We start from the raw sequence: 18,274 nt of genomic DNA on the forward strand, positions 1-18,274 counted from the left end.
TAAGCTCCTAATTCTTGCCTTGCAGACTTTGCTTCTCGCCATGTAATGATAAGCCATATGCCTCAAAAATGTCTTCTCCCTATTTGCCTTCTCTATCATCCTTTCCCAAGTGCAAGTTTGTTCTCTCAAGCCAAGATTTCTAGTCATGTTCAATCTCTTGGTTATACCCATGATCATTGTGTCTTTCCATTGTTTTCCTTTGGTTTTGAAAAATGTGGTTGTATATGGATGGTTTTGTGGATAACAGAGTGAAAATATGGTGGAGGAATGAAATGGGTAGATTGTATGGAAGAGAGTGTAAAAATGTATGTGTGAATAGAGTTTAGGGATGGGAGAAAGAGTTTTAGGGATGTGAGTAGGGTTTATGGATATGGATAGGGTTTGGGGAGTGTAGCGTTTGGGAAATTATATGTGGAGAATGGGATTAAGGGGAAAATGTATGAGGGGAGTTGGATTAAGGGGATAGGGTATACAACAATTAGTGCAATGAAGAAAACTAGGGTTTCACCCTAGAAACTAGGGTTTAGGATAATGGGAATTGGGGATAGGGCTGAATGAATTTAGGGATATGGGGGATAGTGAAATGGGTTAACAAAACTAGAAAATAAGCGAGGGAATAAAAGGTGAGGGAGTGATGGCAACAAAAACAAATTTACAAACCCCAAGCAATCATGTTTTGAACAAAAATTGCAAGGAGGTAGGGTTTTGAAATTTTTTCACTAAATCATCATAAACATCTTAAGACACACTTTCATTGGCATTTGGAGAGTTTTTGACTTACTTTGGACCGGAGGAAACCAACAAAATTGAGAATATTGATGAATTTGTGGTGAAAATGGCTTGCAGCTCTATGCATCATGCCACAAACCCAATGCGTCGTGCGCAAACCCAATGCATAACACTTTTTGTAGGAGACTTTTGGAGGCCTTCTCGGTGTCCAAATTAGGCACATGATAGATCCTTGGAAAGCGTATTGAGTCTAATTTCCAACCTAAATGGAATTTTTCAATTTGGAGTTCATTTTCCATATCAAAAATCAAATCTCCCAAGGCTGGTCAAAATGTACCAAATGAGGCTGCCTCAAGGCAGAGTGCTGTTGCAGTCAACTTTTGAAGATCTTCCTCAACTCCAAATTGAGCTCATGATAGCTCATTGGAAATATATTTGTGTCTCATTATCATTTGACTCATCAAGCAAGTCAATTTTCCAACCAAGCTAGGAGAAATATTGATTTTCCCAAGGTCACAACAGAGGTGCATCAATTCTCCTCAGGCAACTGTATTTTTGACATTTCTCTAAAACCATGACACCTGTGTAAAAATTGGAGGTTTTTCTTCCTTGGCCTATTTTTGACAAAAAAATCTCTCAATTTTCCAAAATTCATCTTTTCTTGCTCAAAAAGATCATTGAAATAAAACCTATCCCGATGTGTGGAACAGGGGATTTGTCGAAATGAAGCCAAATGAAGGGGATAAGGGGCTCCTAAATTCTTGAGAAAATTTTGGGAAGTAGGGAGGGATGTTAGGAAGCAGGGGAAAGTGGAATTTCAAAGATTGAGTGAGGGAAAGGGGTCCAAAAGGGAAAAACACATGCCTAACCTAAAAAATTGTCAAGTTGTAGCAAGAAATTAGGGTTTGTGCGAAAATGAGGAATTTGAGGGATATCAGTAATGGGAAGTGTTTAATAAGGTACATTAATGATAGGGGAAGGTGTATGAACATTAGGATACAAGTTTTGTTGATGATTTGACCATGCAAGAGAAATTACCTTCAAAACCCGAGGAGAGGGAAATGAACCTTACCTAGGCACAACTGAAGCATGAAAAAGGTGTAAAATGACCCATTGGCACCTGACATGATGATCAAAACCCTCTGAATGATGGTACACTCATCTGAATGGTGTCATGGACTGACATTTGGACAATTTTGAAAGGAGTAAAAGCAAACCCTAGACCTAATACCTAGTGACCAAATTTTACTTGAAGATTCACTAAAATGACAAAATTTGACCTTGACACCTTAAAATCACTTTGTAAGAGCATTTTTGGTCACTAGAGGAAGGCTACAAAGACTGACACTAACATTGGCTCCAATGGGGATGGTAGCTCCTTGGAGGTGCCAAGAACGACGGATCTTTGGGATAGAAGACAGGTGCCTTCTTCCATTGGGAATTGGAGTCAATAACTTCAAAACACCAAAAAACCAATTACTATGAAAATTTCACTCAAGACTGATAGTTGAACTGAATAATTCAAAACTGAAACAAGACTCTCAAAAGTTGAAACTATCTTGAAACTGACTGAAACAAAAAATTACTCAAGACTTAAACACAACCGACAAACTGGAAAATATGCTCAAAATGGAGCTTATTCCATACAACCTACTCTAACTATTCCATTCATCACCGACTGCTATTTGAATTCTCTGCAAGTGCTTGCTTATGAATAACAAGAGAGAACTACTCAAAGGCAACTCCCATGAAAACTTGTGAATAGGTCCGTTGAATATTATGGATTTTCTATCCGCCTCCAAAAACACTGCATAAGGATCTTGAAATTCATGCACACTGGGACTTAGCTCATCCAATGGATTACTTCTCTTCTCCTCATACCGTGAATACAAACTTTGTTTTGAGCTTTGTGATGAGACTCCTGCTACAAAGAAACTAGCAGTCGAATCAAATTTATATCAGCACACGTTTCAAGCTCACATGTAGTCAATGGAGAAGGACTTGGACTGCATACATCATCCAACACATCAGCTATTGGATCATGAAAAACTCGAAAATAATGCTGCAACCCATTTTCTATTGGTTCCGATGAGATTCCATGATTTCCTATAGGATACTCATTTGAATATGTACTATGCAATTTATCCTTCAAAAACTGAATGATTTAAAACAAAATGGTACAAAATCATCTTGTATCATTTGATCATATGTGCCAGCTTCCATGTCTTCATCTGCAACTTGACAATCAATGGCATTCAGGAGCTGCAAATATAGATATGAGAAGTCTTGAACAAGGTTTTCATTACTCTCAAGGTGGTCCAGATCAAGGCTTGTCGACAATTGATTTCTAAGTGCATGAATGTTGTCTTTGATGAATTGAAATGAAGCAAAACAAAAAGGCAAAGATCCTTCACTTACTTCAAAATTTGCTACACTTTCCTCGTCAAGTCATAACTGATATGCATCGGTTGATCACTGTATTCGAGCTGCTATAAGTGAACTTACTCCTCCCACAAACTAGTTGCTGCTTTGTCTGCAAGATTAGCTTCTGTTTGGAGAACATAATTATCATCATACTGATCAAACTGAGCCAAATCATCAGTATTAAACACATCATCAAGCATACATGTCATATCAACAGATCTCTCTTCTCCAACATGATCTACAAAACAATCATTATCAGATCTATGACAACTGGGATAAGAAACAAAATGTTTTGGATCATAAACTTGTTCTTCTTTAATTAGTGAGCCATGGGCTTGAACATCATACTCATTCCTCGTGGTGATCATTTGCATCAGCTCTTCCACTGCACTTACCAAAATGTCAAGCTTTACCTCTAGAGATGTTGATTCCTACGGATCTATGTTTTTAATCTCTTCTTCCTTCAACTTTACCCTTCGAATCAACAAATGGGCCGCTAAATCTACTGCACTATTCTGCATCTCTTCAAGTGTTGCAAGGTTCCTTTCTCTCAGCTGAAACTCCATTTCCGGATCAAAGGCACCCAGGTAGTGCAAGAGAGCAGATCCAAGAGGAGGTCTTATATTAACTGGCATCAAAAAATAAACTTGGTTAAATTTGGCAGAAAACTATTGTATTGTCTCCCCTAGCGATCTTTTCAGCGGATTATACTCTTCTATAATCAAGAAAGGGTTTTGTCTTACCACCCACCTGTTGAGGAAAACTTTGACGAACTGCTGGAAATCTGAGATGCTCGCATCACGCAGGGTTTTGAACCAACTCTTGACTTTGCCTTGCAAAGAAAAAGAAAAAAGCCTAATACTGACATTTTCTTCATCAACTTCAAAAAGGTCAAGAAATGACTTGAAATTAAATACACGTCTCTCAGTAGTGATATTGTGGTGTTCACCATCAAATCTTGGTAGATATAGATCATGATTTTTAGGGAAAGCATGGAGGTAAAATCAGAGGCTTGTATCGATCTAGAATTTTACAAGCTGTAGGAGTAAATACAGAAGGTATAGAATCAGTCTTGGTCTCTTGGGGCTCATCAGTTTTAAGACGGTCATCACAAGATTCAGAAGAAAGGTCTTGATCAAGCTCAAAGGCATGCAAATCTTTGGTATTCACAATCTTCAAAGGGAAAGAATCAACTGCAGGCCTGGGATCTTTTCTCAAGCATAGTATACTTTGTAAAGCCTTCTTGACATTCTCGGGAAAAGAGAAGAAATAATTTAGAACAAAGAACAAAATGTCTTGGATGAAATTCCAACTTGAATACCTGATCTTTCCATATTGTCCTTTCATGTTTTTGCTGGTCAGGTTCGTCCTCCAGTGGAGTCCTTGGATCTAATCTTGAAACTAATTTGGAATCGCCAGGCGAATAATTTTAGCCTTTATGGTGTATGATCGTTGTCCACAATCAACAATCAAATCTAAACTTGATACATGTTACTGGGGCAATTTGCAAGTCAGATATTCAGCTTATAAGGCTAGACTGGAGATTGACTGAAGCAACTTTTATCTACTTATGCACTCGCAAAGCAATGTGCAATTCGAAGGCTTCTTGGCATAACTTCAAGCTCTGTCTATAGTTTATAAATCAAGAACACTAAAAAACAAATAAGCTTTCTTCCCTATTATTGTCGCCACTATGTTAGAGCCTAAATATACCTCAAGCTGAGAAAGGTAGGATCCAGGACCAACATCAAACCACGCTTAACCTGGTAGCTAGCCCTACCAGGTTGGGAGAGGGCTCTCTCCGAGTCAATCTCAGCAAAATATGATCACTAAAGGCTTGAGATGACTGATATAACTACTGATCTTAGGGTAGGTATATGTGCAAAGGGTTTGATTGGATAAAATGATGTGTTTGTTGGCTCTAATGAAAAGGCAAATCTTGGGTGCAAGGAATGAGGTTCAGTCTTGCAGAGATCTCAATGGGGCAAGGTAGGTAACTATTTTGGCACTTCAAATCGAATGAGATAGAGGTATTAGATAGGTGAGGAGTTGAAGAGAGAAAGAGGAGCCATGGATCCTCTCCAAACAGCTGAAAACATCAAGAAACTATAGCAAACCTCAAGTAGAACACTGCAATTTCAATGGATTCTACTTTCACTCTTGTTTGATTTAGTTAGGAAGAAACAAAATAGATAATTTCATACATAAAACATAAGTAAATTCAAAATTACAAAGAGAAGAATTGTACCAAAAAAAAAATGCCACAGGGATCCCAAAGAGTGTTGGAAACCCTGGTCTCAATTCCTTAACCAAAATGCTGATATGGGTGTACAATGAAACTCCTTGCTTTCTCAAGAGTCCAACCCTCCTAATGACTGAAAAAGCATAAGATATAGGCAAACAAAAACTCATCCTAGCCTCTAGGGGTTAAGCTCACAAGCTTAGGAGTTGTTCCAACTAACTCTAAACTGAGAACTAGAAAATAGGGAGTGGAACAACATGCCTCGAAAAACTAGGGAACTGATTCATTCAATTTCAAACTTTTTGATAGATGAATCTACCTCCATAAGTAAAAATTTGACATATTTACATCATTATCCATCCATTTACATAAAATTAGATCACAAGTTTGACATTGAGAAGGAGAAAAATTCAATCTGTCAAAAGCTAGGCGAAAAACAGAGTATACCTGGTCAAACTGGCAAAACTTTCCCTATGCACAGTGCTTGATTTCTCTATGCGTAGTGCCTATTTGGAGAAACTTTTGGAGGCCTTCCCAGTGTCCAAGTTTTCTCTAAGTGTGCTTTTTGGAAAGATCTTCCTGTCTACGTTCCAACCCAAGTGGAATTTTTGAATTTGGCCTCAATTTACCTCTCCAAAATTCAGTCCTCCCAACATTCTTCCTGTGTGTCAAAATAGGGGCAGTAAGGTCATTTTTTAGTGTTTCTAACCATTTTTAGGGCTCAAATATTTTTCCATTCCAAATCCAAAAATGCTGAGTTTTCATTATTTGGAGGCTCCCACCAAAAGCGAGCACCAGGTGGTGTGGCGCATAGGGCAGAAAACTCTATTTTTTGTGCCAAAAATTCCAAAAATGCAAAAATTGTCCCAAATATTTTGAAATTTAGGCTGAGTCTTCTCCATCAAGTGTTGTGATGGGCCAAGGAAGTCTCAGCCAATATCTGAAGTCTATCATGCTCCTTTCACCTCCTCGATGCCCTCTTCAGCTTTGCCTTTAAGCTGCTGATTCTTGCCTTGCAGAGTTTGTTTCTCGCCATGTAATGATAAGCCATATGCCTCAACAATGTCTTCTCCCTATTGGCCTTCTCTAGCATCCTTTCCCAAGTGAAAGTTTGTTCTCTCAAGCTAAGATTCCCAGTCATGTTCAATCTCTTGCTTATACCCATGATCACTGTGTCTTTCCATTGTTTTCCTTTGGTTTTGAAAAATGTGGTTTTATATGGATGGTTTTGTGGATAACAGTGTGAAAATATGGTGGATGAATGAAATGGGTAGAGTGTATAGAAGAGAGCGTAAAAATGTATGTGTGAACAGAGTTTAGGGATGGGAGTGAGATTTTTAGGGATGTGAGTAGGGTTTACGAATATGGATAGGGTTTGGGGAGTGTAGCGTTTGGGAAATTATATGTGGAGAATAGGATTAGGGGGAAAATGTATGAGGGGAGTGGGATTAAGGGGATAGGGTATACAACCATTAGTGCAATGAAGAAAACTAGGGTTTCACCCTAGAAGCTAGGGTTTACGATAATTAAAATTGGGGATAGGGATGAATGAATTTAGGGATATGGGGGATAGTGAAATCAGTTAACAAAACTAGAAAAGAAGTGAGGGAATAAAAGGTGATCGAGTGATGGAAACAAAAACAAATTTACAAACCCTAAGAAATCACGTTTTGAACAAAAATTGCAAGGAGGTAGGGTTTTGAAGTTTTTTCACTAAATCATCATAAACATCTTAAGACACACTTTCATTGGCATTTGGAGAGTTTTTGACTTAATTTGGACTAGAGGAAACCAAGAAAATTGAGAATATGGATGAATTTGTGGTGAAAATGGCTTGCAGCTCTATGCGTCGCGCCACAAACCCAATGCGCCGCGCCCCAAACCCAATGCATAACACTTTTTACAGGAGACTTTTGGAGGCCTTCCTGATGTCCAAATTGGGTGGGAGATAGCTCTTTGGAAATTTTATTGAGTCTACTTTCCAACCCAACTATAATTTTTCAATTTGGAGTTCATTTTCCATGTCAAAAATCAAATCTCCCAAGGCTGGTCAAAATGTGCCAAATGAGGCTGCCTCAACGCAGAGTGTTGTTGCAGTCAACTTTTGAAGGTCTTCCTCAACTCCAAATTGAGCTCATGATAACTAATTGGAAATATATTTGTTTCTAGTTATCATTTGACTCATCAAGCAAGTTATTTGGCCAACCAAGCTAGGAGAAATATTGATTTTCCCAAGGTCACTACAGAGGTGCATCAATTCTCCTAAGGCAACTGCATTTTTGACATTTCTCTCAAACCATGACACCTGTGTAAAAAGTGAAGGACTTGTTTCTTTCTTGGCCTATTTTGGACAAAAACCTCTCTCAGTTTTCCCAAATTCATCTTTTATTTCTCAGAAATATCATTGAAGTAAAACCTATCCCGATGTGTGGAACAGGGGATTTGTCGAAATGAAGTGAAATGAAGGGGATAAAGGGGATTTTAAATTCTTGAGAAAATTTTTGGAAGTAGGGAGGGATGTTATGAAGCAGGGGAAAGTGGAATTTCAAAGATTGAGTGAGGGGAATGGGTCCAAAAGTGCAAAACACAGGCCTAACCTAGGAAATTGTCAAGTTGTAGCAAGAAACTAGGGTTTGTGCGAAAATGAGGAATTTGAGCTATATCAGTAATGGGAAGTGTTTAATAAGGTACATTAATTATAGGGGAAGGTGTATGAATGTCAAGATACAAGTTTTGTTAATGATTTGACCATCGAAGATAAATTACCTTCAAAACCCTAGGAGAGGGAAATGAACCTTACCTAGGCACAACTGAAGCATGAACAAGGTGTAAAATGACCCATTGGAACCTGACATCATGATGAAAACCCTCTAACTGATGGTACACTCATTTGAATGGTGACATGGACCAACATTTGGACAATTTTGAAAGGAGTAAAAGCAAACCCTAGACCTAATACCTAGTGACCAAAGTTTACTTGAAAACTCACTGAAATGACAAAATTTGATCTTGACACCTTGAAATCACTTTGTAAGAGCATGTTTGATCACTGGAGGAAGGATGCAAAGACTGAAACTAACACCTTCTACTTCTGAAAATATTCCTTCTTTAGATGATGAAAACGAAGATGAAAATCCCCCCCACCTTCTCGAGATCCTCCTTCAGCTCCTCAGCTTCCAAATGGGTTCGCACTACTCGAGAAGCAGCAGGTGCTCTTGCAAGTGATCCTATAAATCATCGTCGTACACATTCTCAGTTTGATAGAGCCTCTTCTTTACTGGTTCAAGGTTCAATGAATTATGATCTTGACACCTTTGCAGAAGCTTCATACCATCCATAATGGAATGCAACTATGAATGAAGAATATTGTTCATTATTGGAAAATGACACATGGGACCTTATTCCTCTTTCAAAGGGAGGAAAACTTGTTAGATGCAAATGGGTTTACAAAACCATGTTTGGACCAGATGGAAAAGTTGATAAACATAAAGCTCATCTTTTTGCTAAGGGTTTTTAACAAGTTGAAGGCATTGACTATACTGAAACCTTCTCCCCTGTTACCAAAATGAACTCTAACCGCTTCTTTTTTCCTTGTTGTCTCTTTCAAATGGGAAGTCCATCAGATGGATGTTAAATACACCTTCTTCCATGGGGACTTGCATGAAGAGATATATACTGAAAAACCTCCTGACTTTATACAAATAGGCTCCAGCCTTATATGTTGGCTTAAGAAATCCCTTTATAGTCTCGAGGAAGCCCCTCGGGCTTGGTATTCCAAAATGGATATCTTTCATTTAGATACTAGCTTTTGTGAGTGTCATTTTGACAATAATTTCTACTTCAAGAAAGTGGGTAAGTATCTTTCCATTCTTGTTCTTTATGTTGATGATCTTATCTGTACTAGTAGTGATACCATCCTTATAAACCGTGTGAAGTCTAGCCTTAAAAAGCAGTTTGAAATGACAGATTTAGGACACTTGCATTATTTTCTTGGTCTTCAAGTCTTGCAATCCAAGGAAGGTATTTCCCTTTCCGAGTCCAAGTATTCTTGTGATCTTCTCTACTACTTTCACATGTTAGACTATAAGCCAACCCCTTCTCCCTTTCAATCTAGAGCTAAACTTCCAGTCACATGTACCTGCCCTAAAGTTGATGCAGCCTTATAACGCCATCTCGTTGGAACAATTTTGTATCTGACCCATGCTTGTCGTGACCTTTCCTTTGTTGTTGGCCTTGTTGCTCAGTTGATGAAAAACCCACATGAAAGTCATTGGAAAGTAGCAAAAATAATATTTTGTTATGTTCAAGGTGCCATTCAGTTCAGGATTCATTACAGCACAGAAGCATCTCTTCTATTGGTTGGTTTCATTGATTCTGATTGGGTTGGTGACCCTTATGATCAGAAGTCTAGTGTAGGTTATTTCTTCACTCTTGGTTATGGACCTATTACATGGGCTTTCAAGAAGCAAAGTTACATTTCTCTTTCTTCAGCAGAAGAAGAGTATCATGGTGCCATTGAAGCTAGTAAGGAAGCCCTGTGGCTTCATCAGATCCTATCAGAGTTTGGTTTTCAGCAGCAACATCTGACTACACTTTGGTGTGATAACCAAATTTCCATTAAACTATGCAAAGATCCAGTCTAACATCAGCGCAAAAAACTCATTGAACTATACATCCACTTCATCAGAAAGGTCATTCATGACCATGTTCTTGAAGTGCAATATTGTTCAACCGATGATCAAGTTGCATACATCTTTACAAAGGCTCTCATAGAGGCGAAGTTTACTAAAATTCTATTTATGGTTGGAGTTTAGGAAGTTGTCACTAAGGGGGGATAGGTTCTAATGCCTCCCTCCTTATCCTATTGTGTCATCTTTGTACATCCTTTAATCCTATCGCATGTTGTTCTTAAGGGGGGATGTTAAGATATTCGGACACATAGGAAATATTTAAGTATAACTTGGTATAGTGTATAGTTAGGTAAACTGTGTTTCTTTAGTATGTAATTTTTGTAACTTAAAAGCTGACAGTCATGATATATTCTAGATATGAAGTGATTCAACAGTTCATTCTCTCCTTGGTATTACTGACACTTGACCTATGACTTAACACTTGATTGGTCCATGATCTATATTTAAAGAGCATGTAGGGTCATTTGTTAGGTGATCGTTCATGAGAGAAGCATATATACATTTTCTTTCTTTTACATGAATAAATTGCTTGAAGTGACAACATTGGCTCAGGCCATGTACTGTTTCCCTCTTTGAGTGTTTTAACCATGTCAAGAATACTGGTGTACTGATTTGTGATCTATTTGTGAGAGGTGCCCTTTGGTGTTCTATCTAAGGAAGTTACCCTATAAATTCCTACACCTTAGTTCCCAACTTAATCTGTTCATTTAACAGTGTAGATATTTTGGTATTTATGTTTGTTAGTCCTTTGAGGCAGTTCTATAAGTTATAAATCTTTTCTAATGACACCACACCCTTAAGCATGGAATTTAAATTATGTGCTTTATCTCCTTCATGCAAATACTTCTCGTGCTCATCCTTGTCAATCATCACATCTCTAAATACATCAACATTGATGAGCACCAATATTGCAACAAGAATGCTGCAACTACTGGGGCTACCAACTATACTTTATCAACTTGGGGTTCGTACAAAATTGGAGGTGACAGTGCTATATACACAAGTAAAAGTGATGGTTCTGCCTTTGGTCACTGTTCAGTTGGCAAGAGACCATTAGGGTTTTTCAAGCCAGACTTCTATGGATTCATAAGAAGATTGGTTACTAATAAGGGAAAGAGAAATGTACTCTAAGAGGAAGCTTGTCTACTGTAGCAAGGAAAAAGACTAAAATCCAATGCTAAAACACACCATTTCCAACCTAACTATTAAGAGACTATGTTCCAAAGTGAATTCTAGATTAGCATGTATGAAATTCAACTCTCTTAAGAATTTAAATTCAAAGAATCAACATTATACTACTGTGTATGTAAATGGCTACAACAAATATATTTTTTCCTTTTTGTCTCTTTCCCTTTTTATGGAGAAGTGTGAAAGCTAATCTCTCTTGCTGATGTGGCAGGTGGCTTAGGAATGCTGGAGGATGGTTGGAAGGTTTTGGGGACCCTTAGGTGACCTTTCCTATCTTCCTAGAGGTTTTATCTCAATTCGGCTTCAAAACAGACCACTACAAGAAAACCTATAAGATGTCCTAAAAAGCTACAAGATTCCTTGTATTTCTACATGATACAATTGAGCGAAAAACGATGGGTGATGAAGGTGATGGAAGGCTTAGGGAAGGTTTTTGGTGGATGGAATGAAGTGAGAAAATTCCTAGGATCATTCAAAACTCAAAACCAAGGCTGGGAGATGGTTGGATTTGCTCAACATGCCTGGAGGAGTTTCCTTGAAAAATGAGGAAATTAGTGAGGGTCTTAGTGAAAGCAAGGAATGATCATGTATGGATGAAGTCGGGAGGAGGTCGCTGAGTATGAGATCTCTCTTTGCTTATGAAACACCTGCACTGGATCAAACAATGATATTTGGCCAAAAATCATGTAGACAAGAAGAATTTCAATAAGCTAGAAAAACAAAGTTTTAGAGCAAGTTGTCTATGTCATGCAAGAGGAAAATTTATAGAATAATTTGAATTCATTGATGAGATCTACTGTAAGACTAAATATGGAAGAAATGATAGCTAAAGCCTACAATTTCAAACTCGTCAAATGAGGGCTTAAGCATAGTAAACTCTAAATTCTATGAGAAAGTAGAATTTTGTCTTTTTGGGGCTGCATAGGGATCCTTTCCTCAAATCATGATCCCTAAAGGAATAAGTGAGGCCAAAACACCTATTGATATATTTTTGATATTCCTTTCATCCCTTCTAACTACTGTTGATGTAAAGGACAAATGGAGACAAACTAATCAAATCTATACTACTTGCAATGAGATACTTCTAAGGACAATTTAACAATGAATCTATAAAATTAATCTAAGAATATAGATACAAGAAGAGGAGCCTTTGCTACTAGGGTTGGGCCCTAACCCAAGACTTCAGCCCTCTGAGTTAACTCAATGTTGGATCAAGAGAAAGCTCTTTCTTATTATCAAAACAGAAAATTACATAGCAATGTCTTCCACAAGTCTCGAGCTCAAAAATAACTATTGTTTTTACAACAAATATGTAAATCCTAATCGGGCTCTAGGCCTCTTTATTTATAAAACTAAAGTCCCCAATGACTTCCTTAAATATAGGGAGGATCGGTTCCAAAACTTGAGATAAACTAACTCTTTGACTGTCACTTGCTCAACTGCCTTTTGATCTTCATGACTTGGCTGCCTGTACTTTGAGATAGTGTGATTGATGGAGGAATATTCAAATGAGGGACGAGTAAAGGAGGAGGATTTACCTCCTACAATCTCTCTTCCTTGTCCCATTTGAGTTTCAGCTTTTAATCTAGCCAAAATTCCCTAATTTTCTCTCACAAACCTGTATTCAATGCACATTAGTCCACTAGGTATAATATCTCACTTTGACTCATCTCATTAAACAAAATATAATCAAAACATGTAATAAATTGTTAGAAGAGTTGATTTGACTAAGCTAGGAGGTGAATTAAGGTCCATATAGTTACCCAATGATGAGGCTCATCATCACCCCCCTACTGAAAGTGTTTCTCATCCTTTGAGCAACTCAATCAATATCCATGTCTTTCATAGCCCTAGTGGCCTCCCTGACATCCCATGCTTCTGTTGTGGTCTCTTCTTCTTATGCATAGAATTATGCCTTCCTTTCTATCTCCTCCCACTGCTTTCTTTCTTCCTCTTCCTTCCTTCCTTCTAACATCCCCAAGAGGAGTGGTGGACTCAGCCTCAAGCCAATCCAATCAAATTTGAGCCTTTGGATGGTTTGCTTGTACGAGGGTGTCCTATTCAGTGCTTCTCTCATTCTTTGATAAGAATGGTACTCTTTGATTTTCAAACTGTATGGAAGAGTATTCCATCTCCTTTGGAAAGCTTGCATGCTGTCATCCCCTATCAGCTTGAACATATCTTCAAAATGTGTAATTTCTTTCTCTTGGGCAGCAAGATACCTGGGTGCAATTTGAGGGTCATTTGCAATTAAATTATGTGTGTTGATGACAACCATTGGATTTGATTGCTCAACTCTTATCATGAGAGGCTCTGTTTGTTCCTTTGCTAATATATTCTTCATTTTTATAGCCCTTTCTTCCTCATGGTTCATCCATGATGCCAAAGCCATCAACTGTAAATCCCCTCGTTTTGCATTAGGGTCCCATACATTCAGATCTCTCAGGGCCATGTTATGCAAGCAGAACTCAAAAATCTTAGCCCTATCCTCCAATGTGCTTTGATCACAAAGATCAATGAACTGTCTATAATCCTAGAATGGCATAGTTCCTCTTTGTGCTAGGGTCTTGATTTCGAACTGCAGCCACTATTCCTTAAGGTATAATGCATAGGACTTAGCTGGCATCCTGCACTGGATTGCCTCTAAAGATAGACTGGAAATGGTTTCCAAATGATTCTATTTTTCTTGCAATTGTCCTTTCAACCATGCATATTCTTCTTCCAGCTGAATTTTCATTATGGCCTCTTTGTCCCTCAAGCTACCTAGTTCTTTGCCCATCTCTTTGATCTTTTCCTCCATGTGACATATGTCCTCCACTCCCTTGGACTTGGTAATATGCATCCATCTATGTGTTATTTCTCTTTCTTTATCACTCTCAAATAATAATGGGATGGAAATTTTTTGTGGAATGACCCTACCCCCTTAAATAAATCTATAGTACGAGTCAAGGTTAGGTTGAGGACTAGGTTCCCTTAGCTCTGGGTCCTCCTTCTTTGGTTCTTGCTGCATACTCCCTTCCTTATCCAATTTTTGAGCTTCTTGTAGGTTTAGCAGATTTTCTTGTAGGATTTCCTTTTCTTCGTGTAGGTCCTGTTGTGTATCCTGTAGGAAGTCTTTTCACTTGGATGAGGTAGATCTAGTCACAGGCCTTCTCACATAAGTGATAGGGGACTTAGTGGAGGTTTTTACTGAGCATCCTTCTCATTGATTTTTTAGAGGAGAAGCCATATCGTTCTACTGTTTAGGTGAGTCTTCAATAAAAATAGGGACCTTGGTGGGAGTTTGAGGTTTTACCTGCCTTATCCTTGTAGTTTTTCTTGTTCTGAAGTATAATGGAGTTTCTCTCTGTCTTTTTCCTTTTTCTTGGATATGGGTGCTAAGGACAGTGAGGGCAGCTACTTCCTTTCTCTCAGTGGGTCTTGGAGACACCCTGCGTGACTCCTTCTTGTCTTATGCCTCCTCTTTTCCATTCCGCTTTTCATTTTCTCCTTTCTCCTCTTCTTCTCCCTTTAGATCCTGACCTTGTTCACCAGTTTCCTCGTTGGCATATTCCTCTCTTTCTTCACCACTTTCCTTCTCTTTATCTCCCTCTTCTTCCTCATCTATTTCCTCTTCATCCTCCTCTGCTTCTTCTTCATCTGTTTCAGTCTCTTCTTCATCCCTTTCACTAGCAGTAGGGCTCTTGTCATATTCGAGGGTTTTTATATCCTCCTCTATATGCATGTCTATGAAAATTGTCCATGTGATAGGAATTCTAAGGTTGTGGAGGGCATACTCTATGATGAGTCTAATTAACCCATGATGGGCTAGTTGTTGGTAGTTTCCTTACTTCACTTTATGCTCATATATATCAGGGATTGAAGAAGGAAGTAGAGTATGTTGAGTCTGTGGTGAGGTGGTGTATTTGCTCCAAACCTCAATTCTTCAAGAAGCCTAAAGTGGTATCCATATACCAAAATATACCTACCTTCACATGATATGTATTGTATAAGGTGGTATCTTATTTCATTCAAGGGGTATGGTAGGCCTTCTCTTCTCACTCCATTCTTATCTTCCATGGCCTCCTCTCCCTCTAGGAAGAATTTCTTCTTTCCATTTTGGCTATTTTCCTTTTCTTCCTTTCTCCAAATCACTCCCAAGGGAAGTGTGTTAATTCTTCTTATGAGTTTAGGGGTGAGCTCTATGGAGAGGCCTCTCACCACAACAATGGCACAGGTCCTGGTCAGTGGAAAGAGGGAGAGAGAAAAATCTCTGGTTGCTTCATCATCATACCCTCTTAATTTCTCAAAGTACCCCATCCAATTATGCCCTGTGAATATTTCTAGCACAGGAGGGTGTTAGTGAATCCTCACAGTTTTGATGGGTTTCCTTCTATTAAATGCCCCTATCATTTTGTCTGATGAATGGAGGAGCAGATATGTCTGATACAAAATTTTAATGAAGGAGGAAATGGAACTGAAATTTCTGTGGATATAATTCCCTTATACTACAATCAAATTCAATAAACTAGAATATTTTTGTTCCTTTTTCTTGGAAAAGTGGGAGTAAATGTAGAACCTACCTCCTTGCAATGATTGATGTAGCCAACCCATGTGTTTCCTCCTCTAAAATTTCTCACTGCCAATCTTGTAGACTGCCTGATTGTATCCTGTAGGATTCCTTTGGGATCCTGTAGGATCATGTAAGAGGTCCTCCGTAAGAAAAAAAATGAAGCTTTCATCTCCTATAGGCTATTGGATGACTGAGAGAAACTTTGTTATTGTGAGCCTTGAGAATGTGAAGGCATCTATCCATGGGGATCAACGTTTATTTCCTCTTATGGTTGATTCGAGTGAGGTGGTAACTTTGTTATTGTGAGCCTAGAGAATGTGAAGGCATCTATCCATGGGGATCAACGTTTATTTCCTCTTATGGTTGATTCAAGTGAGGTGGTGTGTTGGCAGCCCACTACCGCATCATCATTCCCCTCACCTTGTAATCAAATCCCACTTTAGGCATCCTTAGTCTTAATTGCTTTTGACCTCATCCTCCTTTTCTTTGACTTGACTGCTACCACGTGTGTGAGGACTAACTGTTTTGCCGTCATTGAATGAACGAGGGTGACCAAGTTAATTGGCCACCTTTCGCTTATAACCCAACTTGTTCATAATTTTTACATATTTTGATTACATTATGCAAAAGCGAGAGTGGAAGTGAGATAATTACCTATGGTAACAATACCTTGCTACAATATGTTGAAGAAATGAGGCTTTTGCTGTGTGTTGGCTGCATGTGATTTCTCCTTTTTTCCTATTGTCCTTTGATGATTTTCTTTGTTATGCAGGTACCTGGTGTTGATGATGATGATGTTGTTGCTACTGCTGCTAGGCTTTGGAGGAGCCTCTTCTACATTTGGATCTTCATGCTTGACTTGCTGCAACCTATGATTTTTGTTTTGTGGGATAGGTTGCTACAGGATGTCCTATAGCTGCTTCTCCCTCAAAATTTTTAATCATATTCTATTGCTGGGTCCTGAGGATGATGAGTATGGATAGAGAGGAGGTCTAGGGGTGTGTGCATGATGAAAAATAACCTTCAGGTGTTGTCCCCTTTCTCTTTGTCTCATCTTTTTTCTCTATGTTTTTTCTTGGAAACTGTAAATTTTTTGAAAACTGATTTTTTTAATGATGAATGTAGGGGTGATCAAGGTGGATAATGAGATGGTGATGTAGGAATTTATTTTTTTGACATGGGCAGGTCATTTCCTTTCCCTAGGGTTACCTCCTTTAGGATTCCCAAGCCACTGTAATTCCTATAGGATCATCCTCTAGGTTTTCAGGTGATCCTGTAGGTTTACAGGGAATCCTGTAGAAAACACAGAACCCTTGTAAATTGAGGCAAATGTGTGGAAAAATGAAAGGAATGGTTGAATGATGAAGGATAATGAATGGAGAAATAAAAATATGATCTGAATAGGTCACTTTTTATTCTCCGTTGCTGCTCTCATCATCCTCCTACTGACTTGCAAACGATATTTTCATGATTTTTCTTTCCTCACCTTTTTTTCTTGAAAACAACTAGTCTGCCTCAAAGAAGTTTTCATCCTAGCTATTTTCCTTGGGCACCTCAAGAGTGATTTTCACCCAAAGATCTTTTTATTTCTCTCTTCTTCTTTTTTTGACACCATTGGGCCGCCTCAAAAGTTTTTCAACCCAATAGTGGGACTCAGGCACCTCATGGAGGTTTTCACCTGAGTCTCCTTATTTTTCCTTTTTTGTTTCTTTTTCTCAGTGACTTGATGAGGTAAGATCTGAGACTTGCTCCACCACCATCACTGTTTTTTTGATACCATCAATGAACTCTTTCTTTGATAATGGAATTTTGTAAACTTTCAATCTGTGCCCATTAACAAGGAATGGCTTCTACATCTATGGTTATGATCTTCACTGAGCCATTATCATGGAATTTCTCTATGACATAAGGCCCTAACCATATAGTCCTTAACTTGCTCTTAAAATATTTATATCTGGAATAATATAACAAAGCCCAATCAACTTCTTGAAATTTCTTGTCCTTGATGTTATTGTCATGCCAGATCTTCCTTTGAATTTGAGTTACCTCTATGTGTAGGAGGGCCTGCATTCTGAACTCATCTAAATCATTCAACTAGAGAAATCTATCTTTGTGTGCATTGTTGAGATCTAGATTAGTTGGGCTTCCATCCTCAATGTATTGTACTCAAATTCAATGGACAATAGGGCCCTTTTCCCATAGACCAACTCATAAGGGGTGAATCCAGTGGTGGTCTTCAAGGTGGTATTATAGGCCCAAGTGGCCTCAACTAGTCTATCTACCCAATATTTTTTGCTGCTGTTAATCACTTTGGTTAGAATGCCCTCTGTCGCTTAGTTGGTCACCTCCACTTGCCCATTAGCTTCTGGGTGATAGGGAGTGGAGGTTCTATGCTTAAACTTATGTTGGATTAACAAGTCTTCAATCATATTGGAGGTAAATTGGCTG

The sequence above is a fragment of the Pinus tabuliformis genome, chromosome 5_2, assembly GCF_031772625.1.
Source record: "Pinus tabuliformis cultivar Carrire ecotype Pingquan chromosome 5_2, CPIR1, whole genome shotgun sequence".
NCBI lineage: Eukaryota > Viridiplantae > Streptophyta > Pinopsida > Pinales > Pinaceae > Pinus > Pinus tabuliformis.